At 40.3% G+C, this 23,201-nt stretch overlaps 1 long non-coding RNA gene across 1 annotated transcript; it reads left to right on the top strand.

The window, feature by feature from the left end:
- Positions 1 to 792: 792 nt before the first annotated feature.
- Positions 793 to 22,882, top strand: LOC150008841 (uncharacterized). The gene is made up of 4 exons (XR_016511344.1): positions 793 to 854; positions 2,106 to 2,150; positions 2,437 to 2,496; positions 22,446 to 22,882. It is a non-coding gene; the product is annotated as an uncharacterized LOC150008841 (long non-coding RNA).
- Positions 22,883 to 23,201: the final 319 nt, after the last annotated feature.

Genomic DNA, 23,201 nt, shown 5'->3' with positions numbered 1-23,201 from the left:
GAGTGTGCAAGCGGCAGTGGAAATTGATTTAAAAAATGGACACTACGGAGGAGCCAATTCATGATTTCAAAGACTGAGCCAAGGAAATCTCCCACGATGCAGTATAAAGAGCTCAAGAGATGGCCAGTAGAAAAGGGAAATTAAGAAGCATGAAGTGTAGATTCAAAAGTCCCACCATTGACAAGTAGAGAATGGAGAGGATGGAGGGATACAATATTTCAAGAAATAATTAAATAGACAAGAATTTGCCAGAATAAAAGAATTATGTAAGTTGCAAGAATAGACAGTCCAGAGCATCTAGAAGCAAATATTGGCAGAGGTGTGAGTAAATGGGTTTCTCACACTCCACTGGTGGGGTGTTCCTGCTGCTAGTTTGGAAGACAACTTGGAAGATAATTTTTGAAAATTACTTCTCAGTATCTTCCTTAGACAAACACTCTCACAAGACAACAAGAAAGCACATGCAGGGTGTTCACTTTATCCTTATTTATAAGAGTGAAAAATTGTTAACAACCTAGATGTCCACTAATAAGAGAATGGCTAAACAAATCTTAGCCATAGTGTGGAGTATTACGCAGCAGCCAAAACGACAGAGGCAGATTTCTATGGGCTAACATGAAAAGATTTCTAAGACATTGTAACTGCAAACAGTTGCAGAATGATACAAGTTATGTTCAGTTTGTGTTAAAGTGTCATGTAACTTTTGTTCAAATATACCTATTAAGTGAACTGGGAAGCCAAGTTTCAGTCAGTAGAAAGGTATGACTTCATTTTTGTTTTTAAAAGATTGCTTGTCTGCAAGAATGGAAGCAGGAGGAGCTGTTAAGAGGCTATTTCAACAGACCATCAGAAAGGTAAGAAAGTTCTGTTTTAACTTAATGTCTCCAATATGCATGAGATTGAGCATCTTGTCATTTGTTTTTGGACAACTTGCATTTTATGTCCATGTAACGTTCTTAAATAGACCATTACGAGCTTCAGTCACTTCCTTGGGAAAATGTTTTCGGTTTTATTTACTCCACAAGCTATGACACAGATCCTTCACTTTGTCTTGGGGGGTCCAACGGCACTGGCTTAATACAGCATCAGGCCATGTGTCACATGGTGCTAATGCTAATTAGTGGTTGCTGAGCCACCAACCTTGTGTCCACTTCATTCTCTTCCATTCACAAGTCACTTCATTTCCAAAAAAGATCCTTAAAAATAATCTGATGGGTTGTTCTCATTCTATAAACAAGAGAGAAAGCTATTTCCAGAATAAAGATTTGGGGAGTAGAAGCCTAATTTCTGTATTTGTATTTTCTGGCAGTAGAGTAGCACTGCTGCTCTAATTTCTCAGATTTCTTTTTTATTGTCTCTGCTGTTTTTGTCCTTTAAACAGTGATATAATCTCTCTTATTGTTTCTGTACCCCAAAGAGTTACACTGAATACCTAAGAAGATACAAAAGATAGGTGCATATTTAATAGAAACTTGGCTCATATCCTACAGCAAAGGAAAAAAATGATGTTATAATTTGAAATAGTATTATTCATGGTACTAATTGATTTGCATAATAAAGCAGCACACTATTACTGTCTTTTAGAATAACTAATTACATACACAAAAAGGGATTCCACCAAGGCCTTTCTATCCTGGATAGATTTAGACTTCTAGTATTTAACCTTTACTTCAGATATCTAATTTGGTACCAGACTCTGATCCCAGAATATCCCAGAGAGTATCTGCAGAGAGTGGGTAGCATTCGCTTGGCTCTGGTTGTGAGTGGGAGAGCACGGGTTTCTGGGCGGCTTAGCGCAGACACTCCCCATGCTGGCCTCCTGGTGCGCGTCTGACTTCTCAGCACACTGAATCACTTCTGGCCCCTGAGACCACCTTGCCCCTTCCTCCTTTTTCTGGACTGATAACACAAAAGCGGTTAGAGACAAATGATTATGAAGCTTGTTCTTAATAGCAGCTGATAAGGGATTCTTTGTCAAAAAACATAATTGTAGCCAAGTAATATTATCTAATATATTTGACCTCATTTAGCAATAATAATAATAATAATAATAATGTCTAATGCCAACCCAAAAGTTTATTGAAATTTTAGGTATTTCTTTACAGTGATGGAAGCCAAGAGACACTTGATAAGCATCTGCAAAAGAGAAGGTAATATTGTTTTTGAAAAACATCGTTGAATCCAGAAAACTGATACTGACTAACATTTATTAAGCACCTACTATGTGCAGACACTGTGGTGGGAAAGTTATATATATTATCTTATTTCCTTTTCACAGCCACACTGTGAGTAGATGTTATGATCCTCATTCTTGAAATTAAAAAATTGAGACTCAGAGAAATTTAAGTAACTTATATTCACAAATCTACTAAGTCACAGGGCTGGGACTTGAATTCAAGCCTGTCTTCCTCTAAGTCCATGTTGTTTTCCACCCAGCTCCCCAGACAGCCATGGCACATTTCCCAACCACCAGGAGAGAGCTGGGGAAGGAAGTAGGTAAGTGGATTTTGGAGGCCTGGTGTAACCCTGATTCTTCCATTTCCCAAGGTTGTGACCATGACCATTTCACATCACTTTTTCTGAGCCTCTGTGTCATATGCATAAAATAAGGACAATAATACTAATTACTTAATTTGCATGCACAGAGCAAAATAATTTATATGGAAATCTGACATTGTAGGCACTAAAGACTGGTGCTCCATCTGGCCCAAACAGGGCCTGTGATTTTAAGCAATCCTCTTCCCTGCAAAGATGACAGAGCTGGCCCTTAAAGTCCTGCTAGGGATAACGTTCTAGAATTCATTAGATTGAACCTCAGTTACTATTACTGACTCTGAAGTTAATGGAAATAACTAGATGAACTTCCATTCAGTGTGATTTTTTTTATCATTATTTATAATTGTCTTCATCTGGATTCCTTATAAACAGAGCTTGACAACACTCTGTTACTGCTGCTTTGTTAGGGGGTGCAACCCCCAGGAGCAGAAGCCAGAGACACAGGAGTGAGGCCTGGAAGGAGGGAGAGAAATCTGAGCCAGCACAATCGAGCTGGTTGCCACTAAGCACTACTGACTGCTCTGTCTTCTAGAACCATGCTTGGAGAAGCTGCATCTTAGAACAGACTGTCTAGAGTGAAAAAAAGAATGGATTTATCTCCCATCTGGCAACATTTTGACCATGAGATGTTAATTCCTCTGCAATTCTTGGTTGTGCAATTGTGGGCTCTGACGCAAGGTTCCTCATGTCCCACCTCTTGGGGTTCACAGGGAAGCCCAATGGGAGGGGAGAGGCATGTGATGTGGGCATGAGGCTGGGCTCTGGGAGGATGTACCTGGAAGAAGTAGTTGGAGCTGGTGGCCATAGTGGCATTTGGAACAAGAGACAGGTGAGGCTGAGCATACCTGAAGTTGTGTGAGTGTGTAATACAATACTTACACCCAATCAACTTCCAAACAGAATCTGAAGGGACTTACTTCATAAAATAAGGAGGATGATGAAAGAGGAAATAATTCATAGAAATGAAAAAAAAAAAAGACCTCAGTTTCTTATTCTGAAAAGGGAGGGTAATAATAGTACTTGCCATAGGGTCGTTGCAGTGATGGAAAGAATTCAAGAAGTTAATATTTATAAAGCATTTAAAATACATGTGGCATATAAAAGCCACTTTGTAGATGTTTGTTTTAAAAAATAAAATACTAGCTACATGAGCTTAGATGGCTTCTGCAACTGAGCATTAAATTTATCTCTAAGCTTTCTAGCAGTTAAGGAAAAAAAAAAAAGAAATATGATCAAATTGAGCCTGCTAATTCTAAAAGAGAGCCAAGAATTTACCTGGCATGAAAACCTAAAGGGAATTGATCCCAAGGGACATTAAAAAGCAGAATAAATGTTTTCAAAATGGTTTAAGTGTGGCTAATTCTTCTGCTGATACTTTACCAGATATAGCTACTTCTCCTGGAAGCTAAGACAAAGAAGTTTAGATTTGTAGTTTTTCTGATGTGTCACCCTGAGTCAGTGGTCCCCAAGTAGGGCACTGTTGCCTCCCAGGGGACATTTGACAACATATGGTGATATTTCTGATTGTCACTACTTGTGGCGGGAGGTGGGGTAAAGCTACTGGCATCTAGTAGATATAGGCTAGGGATGCTATTAATACTGCATAGGACATACCTGTATTAAACATTTATTTGTTGTTTATCTGAAATTCAAATTAATCTGGGAACCCTGTAGTTTAATTTGCTAATTCTAGCAAGGCCTGGCTACTAAACTTTCTGCAGTGCATAGGACAGCCCTCCACAACAAAGCAATGTCTGGCCCAAAATGTGAACAGTAGTTAAGCTGACAAACCCTACCCTAAATGAAGTATAGATATTCACATATTTTCCTAGGGGAATGGAGACATAGTATGGATATTAAAATATCTTCTCCTTAGTCGGACTTTGAAGATTAGCTGGTTGACAGTTAGTTTCAGGTGCAAACCTCTGGCCTCAGCCTCGTTTATTTATGTTTGTGATGCTGATGGAAGCTTGAGTCCTGTCTCCAACAAGTGATTGACAAAGTGGACATTGTCTAGGAAGCTTCTTGAGCATCCCCATTGCTCTTTAAATATCTTCTGTCTGTACCAATAGTTCGACAGTTATTACCTACTGCCTCATTTGGTTACTTGGAGAGATGTATTGCATAAAAACAGTCAGTTGATCCAGAAATGTTTATCCAGACTACTGTGAATAAGGTGATTTGGACAGTTAAAAAAAAAAAAAAGGCACAAAATAGAGCCTGCAGTCCTGGAGGGGCTCGCACTTCAGTGGCAGAAGTAATTCAAGGGAAGGATACTCTCTTGTCTTTATGTGGGATTAAGTGAAGTTAGGGATTGACTGAAGGACAAGCTGGGACAGAGAGCTGGATGAAGTCCATTCTCCAGAGGAGGGGCTGTGAGTGTGGGCAGTTGTTGGGCTCCAGGGATATGTGGTCTTTCCAAGCAGGGAGTCCCAGCTGGCATGTGGCTCTGGATGAGGGTGGTAGAAAAGACTTGGTGAAAAGTCAGAATCTTAATCCCCCTTTTTCTTAAACTCCCTTTACTCCTCTGGCTGTCTGTTGCCAAGGTCCACATCACCCTACGTTTTTTAAAAGACACTTCTTCATGCAATAGGAACAAAAGAATACATCACAAAGAAAATATTCTCTAAGTAGTCTGGAAAAGGCCAAAATGTAAATTCTTTCATGAAAATATTAATGGGTTAATCTGTCACCTCCACCTGCTTCCCAGGCCTGCCTAGAGTGAGTTAAATAGGGATTAGTGGTGTCTTCAGTTATTGCCCAGAGGATACACATTGCATTCAGCAAACTATAGAGTGTGCATTACTAACCATGAGATGGCATGGAAAAATGGGAACATCAGCTGCCAGCTGCTTTCCTTAGCTAAATTGCCATTAAAGAAGGTGGAAGGTGCTCTCTACCCAATGCTCACTCACCTGAGATCACACAAACACCTGTCTGTCGTCAATCCATATTCATCTCTTTTGTCCTTTCCTTAGTCATTTCTTAGCTGTGTGGAGGTGGCCCCTGCATTTCCAACTTCATGCCACACTAAAGAAAATGAAAGGCGGAACTGTGCTTGATGTGAGGTAATGTAATACCAGATGTTCACACTGGTGACCCTGACTCACCCAGAAAGGATTCAATGACACTTAGTGTCCTCTGTTAGAGGACAGGGAATTATATCATCCACTTTTGAAAGCTTGCCATAAAAAAATAGCTGAAGATAACTTTTTATGTCTGTGATTGAGGGTTAGTTTCAATATTCTGAAAAATTGGCCTCCATAGTACATTTTCTCTCCATCTGGGCAGGGAAACAAGGTATCGCTGTACTTTCATAAGGTCCTGTGATTCCCGAAGGCATAGATGACTTCTCATTAGTTTCATTTTGAATTGGATGGTTCTTGATGGCATTTCCATTTTTAAAAAATAAAGTTTTTCTGATGGAATAATGTTAGATTTACAGAAAAGGTGTATAAACAATCACTTTCATACACTCCATCATCTGGTTTCCCCTATTGTTAATATCCTACATAACAAGGTACAGTTGTTGGAACTTGTTGGTCGTCGTCGGCAGCCGTCCGTCTCGAGAGACGATGGTGTAGCTTCTCAAGAGTCTATCTGCACCGCCGAGGATGGCTGTGCAGTCCGACTCGGGAGTGACACGGTATCTTGTTGGTACATTACTATTAATTAAACTTCAGACTCTGTTTAGATTTCACTACCCTTTGCATCAATGTCCTTTTTCTGTTCCAGATTCCATCCCAGGCAACCACACTGCATTTAGTTGTCATGTATTTACCAGTCTTCTCTGGTCTGTGACAGTTTCTTAGTTCCTTGTTTTTCTTTTTCTTTCTTTCTTTCTTTCTTTCTTTCTTTCTTTCTTTCTTTCTTTCTTTCTTTCTTTTCTTTCTTTCTTTCTTTCTTTCTTTCTTTCTTTCTTTCTTTCTTTCTTTCTTTCTTTCTTCCTTCCTCCCTCCCTTCCTTCCTTCCTTCCTTCCTTCCTTCCTTCCTTCCTTCCTTCCTTCCTTCCTTTCTTTCTTTCTTTCTTTCTTTCTCTTTCTTTCTTTCTTTCTTTTCTTTCTTTCTTTCTTTTCTTTCTCTTCACCTAAAGATATGTTTATTGACTTCAGAGAGAAAGAGTGAGAGAGAGAGAAAGAGAGAGAGAGAGAGATGAGAGAGAAACATCCATCGATTGCCTCCCATATGCACCCTGACCAGAGAGCAAACTCACAACCTAGGCATGTGCCCTAACAGGGATTGAACCTGCAACCTTTTGATATATAGGATAACTGTCCAACCAACTGATCTACCAAGCCAGAGCTCTTTCCTTGTTTTTCTTAACCTTGACAGGAGTACTGGCCAGGTACCCTGTAGAATGCCCCTCCCCTAAATTTGGGTTTATCTGTTCTTTTTCACATGATTACCTGAAGTTATGGGTTTTTGGAAAGGATACTATAGAGGTGAAATGCCTTTCTTGTCACATCATTTCAGGGGTAGATGATACCATGTGACATCTCTGGTGATGTTAACCTATCATTTGGTCAAGGTGATATCTGCCACCTTAGTCCACAAGACACAATGTCAGGTACTATAGGACTGAGAATGATAGGATTTCAACACTTGAGCTCCAAATTCGAAGGTTTTACAACTCAAACTTAATATGTCTTAAAATAATGATGCAAGCTGCTCTTCCATCAATGTTCCTAATTTCAGTATCCATCATTTGCCAAAGTCATAAACCTAGGAGTCATCCTTGACTCCTGTCTTTCACTCTCCTGCCACAAAATTGTAGGACCCAAGTCCTACAATTCCTGTTTCCTAAGTATCTGAAGTCTTCCATTCCTCTCTAGTTCCATGACATTGTCCTCATCCAAGTGACATCACCACACACCCAGATTATTGTAGCATGTACTCAGCTGGACTCCCTGCCTTCAGCCTTGTCCCCTCTGATTGTCTTCTACCCTGCAGGCTAGAGAAATCAAATCATAGTATTCCCACAGTTAAGCCTTCCCTACTGGCCTCAGGGCAAAACCTGAACTTCTAGCAACATTTACAAGCATCCAAACCTCTCTTTTGGTTATGTCTCTAGTCTCCCTTTCTACCTCTCTGCCTCAAACTTCACAATCATAACCAGCTTTTTTTTTTTTCCCACTTTCCCAAATTCACTGTCCTTCTTTCGCCTCTAAGGACGTCATATACGCTCTTCTCAGCTTAGAGTATGTTATCATCCAACTTTAATTAGTTTTCAATTTTCAGCTTAAATACCTCTTTATGCAGGTACAACTCTGATAAAGACTTCTTTTGAGCCCTCAAAGGATACAGCCTCCTCTGAGCCCTGTTTTTGAAAAGGCCTCATCTTGCTGAGGTCAGTTTAGCAAGATCCTGCTAAGTCAGTTTGGTGAGGACCTCCCTCCCCTTGATAGCTGACCACCTTTGATATCTGATCAGGTTCGTCATCCCCCACTCTTTTTGTCAATATCATTAATTTTATTTTATTGTTGTTCAGTTACAGTTGTCCCAATTTTTCTCCCGTTGCTCTCCACTGCCCTTCCCACCCCTTCTCCCCATGCCCATAGTCAATCCTTAACCTGTTGTCCAAGCCCATGGGTCCTTTATACTTGTTCCTTGACGAGACCCTTCGCCCTTTCATACCCGACTCTTGATGTCTGAGTCCCTGACCTGACTTTAGCAAAATTCCTGATAGGCCAATTAGGCAAGAATCCCCAACCCTTGATGTCTCTCTCCTCTTAGTATTTTTCAGTCCACTGACCTCCTCACTCTGCTTGCTGGCTGTGAATCCCCAGCTGTATTGGCGGTATTTAGAATTGAGCTCAGTTCCAAACAGAAGTCTCTTTCCTACTGCAGTAGTTACTGAATAAAATCTGCCTATACAGCCTTTAACAAGAGTCTGGCTTTATTTCTCTTTAACAACTCCCTGAGCCCTAGATAAGGTTAGGGCCCCTATCATATACCTCTTCTACTTCTCCTGTCATGATTCTCATTATACTTTATTGTAACTTTTCCTCTAAATGTTTTGTTTGTTTGTTTGTTTGTTTGTTTTTAAATGTGTTTTATTGATTATAATATTACATTTGTGTCAATTTCCCTTCCCTCTGCTCCCCTCCACCCAGTGGCCCCCCTCCCTCCAGTTGTCCCCCCCTTTTAGATCATGTCCATTAGTTGTGCATACAGTTCTTCTCAACCTCTCTCTGTCTATTCCATTACCTCCTACCATGATCCTTAATGCCTATATCATCTCCCTCCCTCTCCCCATTCCCCCTCCCCGTTAACCTCCCCCCAACATGTTCCCCATACCCATAGCTCTCTTTCCAGTCTCGTTGCCTGTTTAGTTTGCCTTTGTTTCAATTCCCTAGCTTCTGTTGTTTCTTGTGATGCAGTTTTCATTTTAGATTTCATTGTCTTGATCCTCCTTTTTCTAAACCAGTCCCTTTAACATCTCATACAACAGTGGTTTGGATCTAACGAACTCTTTCAGTTTTATTTTGTCCTGGAAACACTTTCTCTGTCCCTCTACTCTGAATGACAATTTCACTGGATAGAGTATTCGTGGTTGTAGGTTTTGGATTTTCATTACTTTGAATATTTCTTGCCAGTCCCTTCTTGCCTGCAGGGTCTCCCTTGAGAAGTCAGCTGATAGTCTAATTGGGACCCCTTTGTACATAATTCTTTTCTTCTCTCTTGCTGCTTTTAAGATTCTCTCCTTATCTTTAATCCTCGACATTTTGATTATAATGTGTCTTGGAGTGGTTCTCCCTGGGTCCAGTTTTTTTGGAACTCTCTGTGCTTCCTGGACCTACAAGTCCATTTCCCTCCCCAAGTCTGGGAAGTTCTCCTTTATTATATTTTCACTCAATTTTTCAAGTTCTAGTTCATCTTCCTCGCTCTCTGGCAAACCAATGATTCTTATGTTGGGCCTTTTATAGCTGTCCCAGAGGTTTCTGATCCTCTCACCGTTGCTTCCCATTTCCTCTCGCTGCATTTGTTGACTGCTTGTTCCTTCTCCATATTCCGGTTTGTTGAAATGAACTCTGGATTTTATTTCCTCACCATCTGTCTCGTATGTGGTTTTGTTCCTTTCGTTATGAGTGTTTTTCGCTTCTTTCTCATCTTTTTCCAGATCTTTTGTGAATTCTGTAAGCCACCTGATAACAATGGCCCAGAACTGATCATCTGACAGGTTTCTTATCTGTTCATCTGTCAGGTTCTCCATCTGTTGCCTGGTGAGCTGTGCCACCGGGATTTCTATAGTTGTCTGCCTCATTTTGACAGATGTGTTTTGTTTTCTTGGGCCGGCTGTAGGGGGCAGTGCCTGTGTACGCGTCACAATCCAGCGACCGGTGCCTGTCCGCGACCTATTTCGCAGCCCTGTGGCGCTTTCTTTGGGGGCGGGGGTCCAAGATGGATTCACACAGTTATTCCGATAGGAGACCGGGATCCGTCCTCCTGCCCCCCTGGGCCTCACTGTTCAAGACGACGTGGTGGCTGCTTCTCCCAGCGTTGGGGTCGCGAGCTGCCGGGGGTTCGACTGCAGCCGGGGTTGTTCTCCCTGCCGCTGTCCCAGGTGCGACCACAAACAGCTCCGCCCCCTTTCTCTCGTCCTACCTGCCCAAAGAGCGCCGCTGGTTTATAACTTCATATGTTGGGCTTCCGTGTAGTTTTATTTTCTGGAATTTCTAGTTATCCTTTGTTTTGAAGTAGTTGTATTCCTCTCTAGTTGTAGAGGGAGACCTAGCGCGTCCGTCTAAGCCTCCATCTTGGCCGGAAGTCCACCTTGTTTGTTTTTTTAACTGAACTACAAGTATGCTGAAAGCAAGGATTAGGTCCAGTTCACCACTGTATCCCCAGCACAGTCCAAAGCTTGGCACATGTAGGACAGTCAAGGTTTGTGTAATAATGGAATGAGTTTTGGGGGTTGCCTGCTTGCCTGTATGGAATGTTCCATTAGGCCAGGAAGTTTTAGGTACTTTGGGGTATCATCAGCAGGCACTGCAGTCAGCCTGCACAATGGATGGAATGAATCTCTATCTACTTCTGTGCCATTGAGCAACTTGAAGTCTTTCCTGGGCCTGGCCTACCTGGAAGCAGAAACACTGGCTTGATTTTCTCTAGCAATACCTCCACACACAGTTGGCCACTACTCATTTGTGGTCTCAGGAAGACCCTCTTATTACCAGTGCCTAAAATTCATTATGGCACTCTCTGTATTTGTTTATATTTCATTGATACTTGGAAGTAATTGACTGGTTTCTTATCTATTTTGGCATGCTGGTAAAGAGTATCAGTTATGTATTAAGTTTGAATGGGAGCTTGTTGCTGTCTTGAGACAGATAAAAGGCCAATAATTTTCACACAGAAATATCTTCATTACCTAATATGTTTTAATAAACTTTGAAATGTGGGTAAAAGCAAACAAGACAATGATTACATTAAATAAAAATTAACTTTTATTAAGCAAATAGGTTAGAATCAAAAGATTGTTATCAATATTGACATGAAGAGGCCAAAGGGACCTCCTGTAAGTTCTTCACAGACCATCAGATTGCACTCCAAAGGCAAAAAGTTCTCATTAAAACCCTTCTAACTAATGAGTCTCTGTCATACTTTTAAAGTTTATGGAAAAGAGAATTATATAACCTCTCTGGCAGATTCTTCTAGGTGTTGGAAATGCTGACTCTGGGAAACCCGAGTCTATTGATTTTTCACTTAAATTCTTCATGCTGCAGGTAAAACCTCATTCCTTTATTTTTTTGTCTTTTTGCAGTGTAGGAGAAAACAAAAGCTTGAAGAGGTTAAATTACTTGCCCATAATCTCATCCAATAAGTGGTGGATTTAGGGTTTGAACCTAGGCCTGTCTCACTCTAAAATACCCCCTTTTCGGTTATTAACCAATGGACGCCTTACCTAGGTAATGAGCTTGTTCAATAAACAAGATAATTCAATTACTTAGCTAGCTTGGATTAAAGAGAATGCCCACTAGTGGCCATAAACCCATATGACTCTTGCTCTGTGTCCACGGGTGCAGGTCAGTGTGAGGCAGTGGACGGGCTGCCTTTGGAAATACTGGAGATGGAAATAGAAGACTGCAATGTAGTACAGCCTGGCATGGTTCATGAACACACTAGAAAGCGTTGAGTGACCTACACCTTTAGTGCAGTTTTCTACTTCATTTTATCCCATAAAGTCTGACATTGAGAAAATGGTAAGGGCTAATCTGAGCTCAGGACTAGTAACTCTCAGATCCCTTGTCTGTAAAGAGAGAGTCATAATACTCCTAGTAAGGACCAATGCCACATTACATGTAAAGAGGTTGAAACAGAGCCTAGTTGATAGTGAGCTTTCAATAAAACTTAGGTATGAATAATACACTTAAATTGTTACTATTATTACTGTTGTTATTATTATAAAATGAGAGCAAGTTGTTTAAACACAGCCACAGTTACTTCAATGGTGAGTAGGCCCTCTATATTGAAGTCCTGCCTGGCCAGTGACTCAGCTAGTCAGGTGGTAGCTCCAGTAGCTGCTGCTAAAACACACACCCAGGGGCCTACCCACCCTGACAATTTTATACGTTCTCCTTAGCTTTCCCCAGAATTATATCCACTGTTGTATATGCTAATATTTACTAATAAAATGTCATTGTATTTAACTCGTCCCCAAAGCCCTACTTTGCAGTACTCTTATTTATATTATGTAATTTGGGAGCTTCTGTTTTGCATTACAGCTCATTGATTATTCACATTCAGGGATGGTTATTAGTCTTATATTTGCTCTTCAGATCTTTAATCATTCTTATTTTAACTGAATTCTTACTTCTGCATTCTTTTCTAAAATATTTTATTTATTTATTTATTTTTAGAGAGAGGGGAAGGGAGGGAAAAATGGAGAGAAACATCAATGTGTGGTTGCCTCTCGCATGCCCCCAACCGGAGACCCGGCCCACAACCCAGGCATGTGCCCTGACTGGGAATCAAACCAGTGACCTTTTGGTTTACAGGTGGCACTCTACCCACTGAGCCACACCAGCCAGGGCTACTTTTGCATTCTTACTGCATTTTTCTTACTTTTCTCTCATCATTTGTGTAGTTTTGTTTGTTTTATACTCTACCTGATCTTTTTCTAACCTTGCATTAACACTTCTTACATATGGCTCATCTTTTTTACATTCCTTCAAACTTAAAAAACTGTTTAAACATGTTCAATCTGTACAAAAAAAGTATGCTTACTATAAAAACAACAAGAAATGCGTACAATTCTTATAAGCACTTGTCCATACTTTACTAGCTTCAAAATATTGAACACTTGTCTAAAAATTATCATTGTAAAAACTTAGTTATATTTAAAAATGTGGAACAAACAAAGCTCGGAAATGCATAAGATGATTATGAAGTGTTCCCTGACATTGTCAAAATTCATGAACTAACAGGTTCTTATTATAGAGATCATTAGGTCTGTATGTACACATTCATTAGCTGGAGGGGTCCCGTCAAGTCTCTTTCAGATGAGTCAGGATGCATGCCTGTGTTTTCATCTCCTTAGCCTACAGGTAGATCCCATGATGTTTTCCTTTCTCCTTGTACAACACACATGCACAACCACATGCCTTGGGTTGTCCTTCTGAAACTTTCTCCTTGAAGGCCATACTTGTTCATCTTGATCAGATTTTATCCCTGCATAAAAGAGGGACAATGTGTCACAGGAGTACACTAATGTGCCGTGCCTGTACCCCCAGCCAGCCTCTCCCTTCCACCCAGACAGTTCTATATTTGCAAATGAGTGTACTTGGCTTGAGCCTGGTGGGGTACAAATATACTTACAGGGAGTTTGTTGAGAAGGAAAACGACATGTTTCAGTTCTTCCTAACAACCTAGATGTTGGCGGAGGCCAGTGGATGGCAGCGGCATTCATATTGCTAACTTTCTCTGAGTGAAAGCCCTTTCATGGAAATGGCATTGTGACCATGCACATGGCCTCATGCAAATATAGGAAGTTATTGAGAGGTCAAGGTCCTAATTTAGGAAGGTTTAATGGGATATACTGACAGCACCTTCTGAGTACCTTGCTAGCACATACACACTAATTAGGGACCCCTGCCCAGGGTCAGCTGCCCACGTGAAAAGTTCGGTGTTCACACAGTGAGTCAACATGTGAATAGTGCCTCAGAGGCGTGTAAATTAAACACGCTACCTCTTTCAGTTTCTTCCACCTGCTGGGTATCAGGAAGTAGCCTAATTAAAGCAGATGTATCCTAAGCATGTAGACTGGAGAAATAAGAAGTATCAGAAAGTCAAAGGTTTTTTAGAATGTTAAAGATCCTTTATGAACTGATGTTCGATTTGTAGGAAGTGTTGCTTTGGAGACTGTGGTGAAAGGAGCCTGATTTCCTGAGTCTAACTATGACTCAGCAAACCACCACAGGCGCTACATACATATCAGAGGAATGCACACTTCGCTCCAGCAAAGCAGCAGGTGGAAACAGCTGCTCTGTGCAAATTTCTCTGGATCATCACAGCAGCAGAAAAGGAATCAGGTTTATGTCAACACATGGGCCAGAAATCAGGGAAACTTTTTTTCTAGGAAATGGGAGTACCAACAACACTGCGCCAGTAACAATACAGTGTCAAGCTCTGAAATAATTTGGTTTAAGCCATAACGCTGTTTATTCTGTTCCTGGAAAAATGAGATATTTTTTCTTTACTTGCTGTATCCCATAGCAGACGAGGGGTAGGGTGAGGGTTCCTAAAGGTTCTCTAAAGGAGTGTGCTACAATTCCTCACTTTTGTGTCCATAGGACAGACACAGTAGAAAGCAGGCTGCACAGGGACTTTCAAAGTCAGATTCCCAGACTTTCAACTTGACCACAGATCTCCTATATATTTGTCTGGAAGTTCATTTCTTAACCTATGCAGTCTTTTCTTGAGCCATTTTTAAAGCGATGTTTTAACCATACCCATGTAGAATTTTTTCTGTACTTTTTCCCATCTATTCATTGACTCAGATCCCTGCCTGGAAAAAAGTAAAAAGTGAAATGGGAGAGGAAAACAGTAACATTGACTGTTAGATTTTTGGAAATGGACCAGTTGCCCCAAAATTCATTCTGAGGGAGCGGAGTGTTCAAGGCCTCTTTAAGGTCTACTTGGAACTGGCACACATTACTTCCATCACATTCAGTTAGCCAAAGCAAGTCACAAAGCCATCCCAGATTCAAGGTCTAGCCCACCTATTGATGGGAAGGGTTGTAAATCACATACGTTGCTAGAGGCACAAATAGGGGAAGGGGAAGAATTGTAATTTGTTATACCTACCAAGTAAAGAGAAAATAGATCCAAATAATTTTATCACAGGTGACTTTTTCATAAGAGAAAATGGGCTGATAAATAAATTGTATAGATTTGTACCTTGTTTGAAATAATAGTAAGTAGTCTTTCTTGCTAACATTGACACCATGTACACAGGAAACAGGGCCAATTTTCATTTAACTTTACTCTTGCTTCCTAGATTTTATACACATAAATGTAAGCCTTAATACAGTAATTGCAGAAATAACGACTTAATATAATAACTTTCATTTTGCAATAGTTTGTGTAGATCCTTGTTTTAGGCTGGGCTATCTAGGCAGTAAACGCTGAGATGGAACATAGTATATGTGATGTTTATTAGGGTGCATCCCTGACATCAACACCTGTGGAAGAGAGAGGGAGGATCAGAGAGAGAAGCTGATTGGCCAGATAGGTTCCCAGCCTCAGTGGACTGCTTGTGGAGCTCTGGATCTAAAATAACCTGTCAGAGTTGTCCCAGATTGGGCCAATATGGCTGAGCCTTTATAAACAACTCTTCCTCCATCAGTCATTGGAGCTATCTGGGAAAGACATGACCTTGGGCAATGTAGCTTTCTGCACAAGGCAATCCCTGACAGTGCCAGCAGATGAAGAATGTCTGCAATTCTGGGGCTGAAGGCTCTTCCTTCCAGATCCAGCAGAATGCTAATGGAACCATGGAGAGATTCTAGCTACATACAACTGATTTAATCTGAAGGAGAAGCTGCATGGACATATAATATGATGATGCGTATTGATTGTTGTTTTCCTCAGAGGATTTCAAATAGCTTCATGAAGGGTATCTGACTCAAAGCACTATTACCTTCATGTTGCTGCTGGAGCTGAGCAGAAAGTGGGAGGCTAACTGAGGAGTTAATTAGCCACTGGTGCAAGTCTGCTTCATGCATATTTCAGGCCTCTCCTCCTCCTCCCAAAGGAACACTGATTCCTGTTACCCTACCCTACCATCTAGCCAGCAATGCCTGCCATGGTGGGTGGGGATGTGAACTTTTTACTTCTTGTGTCTGGATCATAAGTTACCCATATTGTCAGCAGGGAGTGAAGTTGGGCAAAGAGGGATGGGGTGTGGGTCAGGGCCCAGCAGTTAAACCCAACTCTAAGGTAGTTATGTATATAAAAATTTAACTTGACCATATAGATCTATTGGAACTAATTGTGTTGCAATCATATTTTATCTTTTCTTTATGAAGGAATGAAAAAAGCTTTCCTGGTGAATTTAGAATAGGATTTGATTTTCAAAAATTTGATTCATGTATAGCCATTCAACCATTTGCTGTACTCACAGCTGGATTAGGAAAGGATATTGCACCTCCCATCTGAATATTGGATTGCCCTTTTAAGGGCTTTGAAGTGCTTTTTGTAAGAGTTTGACCAGCCACAGTGGGAGGCAGTATTGCCTACTATTAATAGTTAAGAGCCCAGGTTTTGGAGTAGGACTATTCTGATTATGATGCTTTTAGATGTGTTTTCTTAGACAAGTCAATCTCTCAAAGCCTCAGTTTTCTCATATGTACACTTTATACTATAACAGCTGTTTCCTCTGGGAACTACTGTAATGAGTCAGTACGGTGATGCCCACAAAGAGCCTGGCATAGATCCTGAAACCAAAAGTATTAGATGATGATGAGGATGGTGGTGGTGGTAATGGTGAGGCCCACTGGTCATGGGACTCTGTTACATCCCCACAAACACTCACTCCTCTTCATGGTCTATTTAATCTGCCAAATTCTTAATTTTTCTGCTGCAAGACATCTAAAGCAATAGGTAGTGGGTAGATGTGAAAGAATGCAGAAGAAAAAAAGTGTACTTTTGAAAAATAGCTAAAATGCAGATTAACCTCCAAAATAGCAAGATAGCAGAATGTGAATTAGTTCTAGGAGAATTACATAAAAATAAATCGCTATGGCTGTTTCAGTGATGGCCACGAGCAGACACCTAAGGGAACAGAGGGAGGGGTGGGCTCGTGTGTGGTGGGCATCACAGGAATGAATCGCTTGGGTTCAGGAACAGGAGGGAGCAGGTGGGGGTCAGCAAGCAGAGCCAAAGGTCTAAGGTTTGTGGGCATGTGGGAAACACACAAAGCCCCAGGCTTCTCTCCGTTGGATCCACCAGTGGCTAGCCAGCAGTGACTGACTGAGATGACTGACAATGCACAAGGAAAGCTGAGTAAGGTTTCTAAATATAAGGACTTTTGACGTAGTGTATGAAACCTCAGCTCTTCTATAATAAGCTTTAACCTTTGCCCACTCTGGAACCAGACTTTACAAGGAGATGGTTTACTTTTGTTTGGCCTCAAGTCACAATAGTTTGTTTCAGAGAGGGACATTGCTGAATTTACAAACTAATAATATAAAGAGGCTTATTTTCACTGTGGTTTAGATATGAGCTTAATTGTCTTCAGTGGAAGAGAAGAACTCTATCTTTGGCAGTAGGGACTTATAATGCAGTTCTAGATTTGGTAAACTTGTATTTAGTTGGCAGGATAAAGGATCAGGTGTATTCTAATTAATGACTCTGCCTTACTGAGCTATTATTGTGGTCATATGCAGGTTACCAACTTTCAAAGAATTCAACAAAATGCATTGCCACAGAAGCAATTAAAATTACTTTCCCTTTGTTTGGCAATTTAGAAGAGCTTTAGGATCTTTAAGGACTTCATTGCTGTCATTATCACTGTGTGCAATCTACAGTTTAGAATGTGTAAGCAACCAGGCCCAGCATCTGCCCTAAGCTGGCTTGTATGTCCCTAGTATCTGAATCTAGACTTCTACTACTTTCTTGTAAAAGTACTTACTTAGAAGCTACTTCTGGTTATCTGCGTCTTTTTTTTTTTTTAATTAATTCCTAGGTATTTTATTTACTTTATTTATTTGTTGATATCATTGTAAAGGAGAATGTTTTCCTTTTTAAATTTTTGTTTATTGATTTTAGGGAGAGAGAGAGAGAGAGGGAGAGGGAAACATCAATTTGTTGTTTCACTTATTTATGCATTCATTGGTTGATTCCTGTATGTGCAATGACTAGGGATCAAACCCATGACCTTGGCATATCTGGACAATGCTCTCACCAACTGAACTACCTGGCCAGGGTAAGATTGTTTACTTTTTCTTATTAAATTATATTTTATTGATTATGCTATTACAGTTGTCCTGATTTTTTCCCCTTTCACCCCCTCCACCCAGCACGCCCCACTTCCTCAGGAAATCCCAACACCATTGTTCATGTACATGGGCCATGCATATAACTTCTTTGGATGCTCTATTTCCTATACTGTACTTTGCATCCCCATGGCTATTCTGTAACTACCTAATTTTACTTTTTAATCCCCTCACTTCTTCACCCATTCTCCCATATCCTTCTCTGATCTGGCGACCATCAAAATACTCTCTGTATCCATGATTCTGTCTCTGATCTTCTTTTGTTGCTTAGTTTGTTTTTTAGATTCAATTATTGATAGATATGTGTTTATTGCCATTTTATTGTTTATAGTTTTGATCTTCTTTCTCTTAAATAAGTCCCTTTAACATTTCATATAATAATGGTTTGGTGATGATGAACTCTGTTAGATTTTTCTTGTCTAGGAAGCTCTTTATCTGCCCTTTGATTCTAAATGATATCTTTGCTGGGTAGAGCAACCTTGGCTATAGGTCCCTGCTTTTCATGATTTTGGATATTTCTTGCCAATCTCTTCCAGCCTGCAGTTTCTCCTGAGAAAACAGCTGACAGTCTTATGGAAACTCCCCTGTAGGTAACTAACTGCTTTTCTCTTGTTGTTTTTAAGATTCTCTTTTTATCTTTAACCTTTGACATTTGAATTATGTTGTGTCATGGAGTGGGCCTCTTTGAATCATCTTGTTAGGGACTCTGTGAATCCTGGACTTGCATGTCTATTTCCTTCACCAAATTAGAGAACTTTTCTTTCATTATTTTTTCAAATAGGTTTCCAATTTCTTGCTCTTTGTCTTCTCCTTCTGGAACCCCTATGATGTGAATGTTGGAATGCTTGAAGTTGTTCCAGAGGCCCCTTACACTATCCTCATTTTTTTTATTCTTTTTTCTTCTTGTTGTTCTGATTGTTTTTTGCTTCCTTATGTTCCAAATCATTGATTTGATTCTCAGCTTCATCCACTCTACTATTGTTTCCCTGTAAATTTTTCTTTATGTCAATTATTGTATTTTTTGTCTCTGACTGGACCTTTTTTCATGCTTTTGAGGTTCTCACTGAGTTCCTTGAGCATCCTTATAACCAGTGTTTTGAGCCCTGCATCTGACAGATTGCTTATCCCCATTTCATTTAGCTCTTTTTCTGGAGTTTTGATCTGTTCTTTTACTTGGGCCATGTTTCTTTGTCTCCTCATTTTGGCAGCCTCCCTGGTTTTTTTTGTTTGTTTGTTTGTTTGGTTTTGTTTTGTTTTTTAATGTATTAGGTAAAGCTGCTATGACTCCATGTCTTGGTAGTGTAATGTAATAGGTGTCCTGTAGGGTTCAGTGGCACAAACTCCACTATCACCCAAGGTGAGTACTTGAGGTGCACCCTTCATGTGGGCTGAGTATACCCTCATCTTGTAGTTGAGCCTTGGTTGCTGTTGGCAGGTCAATGGGAGGTATTTACCCAGGCCAGTTAGCTGCAAAGACTAGCTGTGACCACTGACCACCAACCTCCACCATCCGTGGAGGATCAGCTCTGTGGGGGAGAGTGGTGGTGCTCTGATGTAGCCTGTAGCTGTCCACTGGATGTGCAGGCTCTGAGGTTTCTCAGGTGGTGTAGGCCAAGGTCGGCTCCTACGTGTGTTTTGCCCAGGGCCACCCTGTCTGAACTATAAAGCAATCTGAGATGGCTGCTACTTGAGCTGAGCTTGGACATTCCCAGGAGAAGCCAAGCTGTGAATCTAGGGCTAGCTGCTGCTAGTGCCAGGACTGGGGTCACTTAGCAAGAGGTATAGGGGTTGGGGGCTCCCTGAAGCTGGCTCTTGTTTGTTTGATAGAATTTAGGAAGTTGTGAAGCATGAGCCAAGACTAGACATTCATATGGAAAAGCAGTTTGGATGGGCTCATAAGCTGGGTGTGATAGAGTCTTTGGTGGTCTCCAGGTGGGGCAAACAGTGTTAACCAGGTTCATGGAGTATCAGATACAGCACCCACCTTCTGGCTCTTAGCTCTGTGGGGAGGGTTCAGAAAAGGGACAATGGCCTCTGCCCACCTTCTTGTCTGGGAGAAAGCTGTCCTCCTGCTCTTGGTTTGATGCCAGACACCCCAGTTTCTCCCTATATGCCACTGGTGACTTTCAAGCTGCTACCCCAGTGCTGGAGCTCAGAGGGAGTGAGTTTGAGTAACTCTGTGTGGGTTCTTTGGAAGGAACTGCTTAGGACTGCATCAGTTTCTTCCACTGACTCAATCTCTACAGGATTTTGCTGCCAGAAATATGGGAACTTATCTTCTTGGCTCTGGATCCCTGGGCTTGGGGCCCGGAGTGGGGCTGGGAGTTCTCACTCCTGAGATATCCCTCCAAATTTTTATCCACCACACATGAATGTGGAACAAACCCATTCTGCATCTCTGCTGCTTCTACCAGTCTGGATGGATGTGGTTTCTTTAATCCCTTATGCTTCCCTGGGTTCTGGTTTGGCAAATTGTCTTTTTAACTATATGCTTCCAATTTAACAGATTGAATTAACTCACTTTACTATGAGAGATGTGAATTACCACCTATCTTCCCACATCTCTTCCCTCTATCTTTTGTTTTTTTGTTTAGTATATTATTATTTTTACGTGGTCAAGATTTATAATATTTACATTCTATGAAGGATTGTAATCCCATAGTTGTTTAGTCTTAATTCCACATTGAAATGGACCACTAGATCTTGTATCATGGCCTCTCTGTTATACATATAGATTAACTTCTTAATTAGCCCTCAGATTATCACAGGATACCTATGATTTTGTGATTTCATTCAAGTATTTCTGTAGGATGGATTTCCACAAAGATTTGAATTGTTGGGTAATAGGGTACAAACATTTAAAATTTCATAGGCATTATCAAATTGGTCTCTAAAAAGGCTGGGCCAATACACAATCAACAACAGTCTCAGATATCTTTTTAAAATTTTTGGTTATTTGAAAGATTATGAAGAATATCCTACCCCAGAACCCAAGTTAGAGATAATGGCTATTAATCATTTATTGTATATTTTCCACAACATTCTGCTGCTATACAAGCATAAACTGTACACACATACACAGTTCTTTTAGCATAAAAGGGCAATACTATACAAACTATTCTCTATTTTGCTTGTTTCATTACAGAAAATCCATGTCAGCATATATCCATCTAATTTTAAGAGCCATATAATATATAGATGTCCCAATATATAAATTACCATTAAATAAATGTTCCAATATTTATTTAATGTTCTATTAATGGTCTCTTAGGTTGCTCTAGACTTTTACTTCAAATAATGCTATAGTTAATATGTCTACATGTTTGAATACATGTATGAACATCTATTGATTATATTCCTAGAAGTGAAATTTCTGGGCAGAAAGGTATGGGTGTTTAATTGGGATTAATATCACTGCCTCTAAAGATGTTGCACCATTTGCAGCCCCACAAACAATGCATGAAATCACCTGTGTATGCTCAGCCTTTGCTGTATGGAATATTGTCAATCTAAGAAAGTGAAAAATAATATTTGTTTAATTTTGATGTCCACTTGTCTTATTATGGGTAACAGCTAACAAACTTTCTAGTATGTCTAAGAGGCATTTGTGTGTCTTTTTCTATTAACTCTGTTTTTACATCCTTTGTCCATTTTTCCATTGGTTTTGGGGAACCGCTATCTTTTTTATTTGTAAACATATATATTGAGTAAATTAGCTTTAACCATCTGTTTTGTTAATATTAGTTCCCATTTGCAGTTTGTCTTCATCTTTCTTTGAAGTATTTTTGGCCACAAAGAAACATTATTTTACTTTAGTCAAATTTTTCTCTTTTTTAAAAAAATTTTAATTGTATTTTTTCTAATACCATTTAGTCCCCTTATACCTCCCTTCCCCCCAAAATCACTGCACTGTTGTCCATGTCCATGAGTCCTTTTTCCTTTTTGCTCTATTCCTCCCCCCCTAACCTCCCCCCACCTCCCTTAGCTGTCATCCTGCTCTCCATCTATGAGTCTGTCTCCATTTTGCTCGTTAGTGCAATTTGTTCATTAGATTCCACATATTGATCCATCTTTTCCCCACTCCTTAGAAATCCTGCTCTCAAGAAAATCACAGAATTCCCAGTGGAAAGCTACCTAAGAGGGATCTAACTTAGCGATTCATGCAAGTTGGTTTGCAAATTGGTGCTCAACTAGCCACTTCAGGATTTCATGGGGACTTACCAAAATATAAAGTTGGTGCAAAAATAATGTGCAATTTCGAGGTCTATTTTAAAAATGAAAAAGCCCATGATTATGAAAGTATTTACTCATTAACATAACTTCCTTTGCTTTCTAGAACCTCATTCCTTCTGTCAACTAGCTTATAAATGCCATGCTTTTAAAATTCTATAGGTTTTAAAGCAAAATATGAATGCAACTCATTTTCAACCTCTTCTCTTGATGTCAACCTAAGAACATCAAAATGGTTCTGTAGTCCCCGAAACAAGTGATAATCAGAAGAAGCAAGGTGAGGAGAATATGGAGGATGAAGCAATATTTCCCAACCAAGCTTTCAAGAAATTTTTGGTGAGTCGAGCTGTGTGAGGACAAGCATTATAGTGATGGAAGATGACACCCTTTCTGTTGACTAAGGAGAGTTGCTTTTGGTTCAAAGCTGCTTTCAAACGACGGAGTTGCTCACAGTAAAGGTTAGCAGTAATTGTTTGATTGTTGTCTAACAGTTCATAGTGGACAATTCCTTCCATAACCCACCATACACTCAACATGATCTTCTTTGGATGAAGTCCTCCTCTTGGTTGTTGAACTCTTCTTCCTTCTTGACTGATCCACAATCAACAGCATCTAACATTATGGTAAATGATCCACTTCTCAGCACATGTAACAAGCCTACCTAAAAATGGTGCCTGGAGGTGTAGCAAAAGCAATGATTCACAACAAGCAACACGCTGGTGCAGATTCTCTGGAGACAGTTTGTGTGCGACTCATTTTCCAACTCCTGAAACCTTTCCGATCCTTCTCAGTTGGTGTAGCACGGTTGTATGGGCTCCGTTAAATTGTTCTGCAAGTTCCATAGAGGTAATGGTGGGGTTTTCTGTGACAACAGCTTCCAACACTTCAGAATCAAGTTTTTATGGACGACCCTGTTTT

Source organism: Furipterus horrens, unplaced genomic scaffold (genome assembly GCF_987537825.1).
Source record: "Furipterus horrens unplaced genomic scaffold, mFurHor1.1.pri manual_scaffold_5, whole genome shotgun sequence".
Lineage (NCBI taxonomy): Eukaryota > Metazoa > Chordata > Mammalia > Chiroptera > Furipteridae > Furipterus > Furipterus horrens.
Note: the sequence above shows the minus strand (reverse complement) of the source record. Positions and strands in the feature narration are given on the sequence as shown.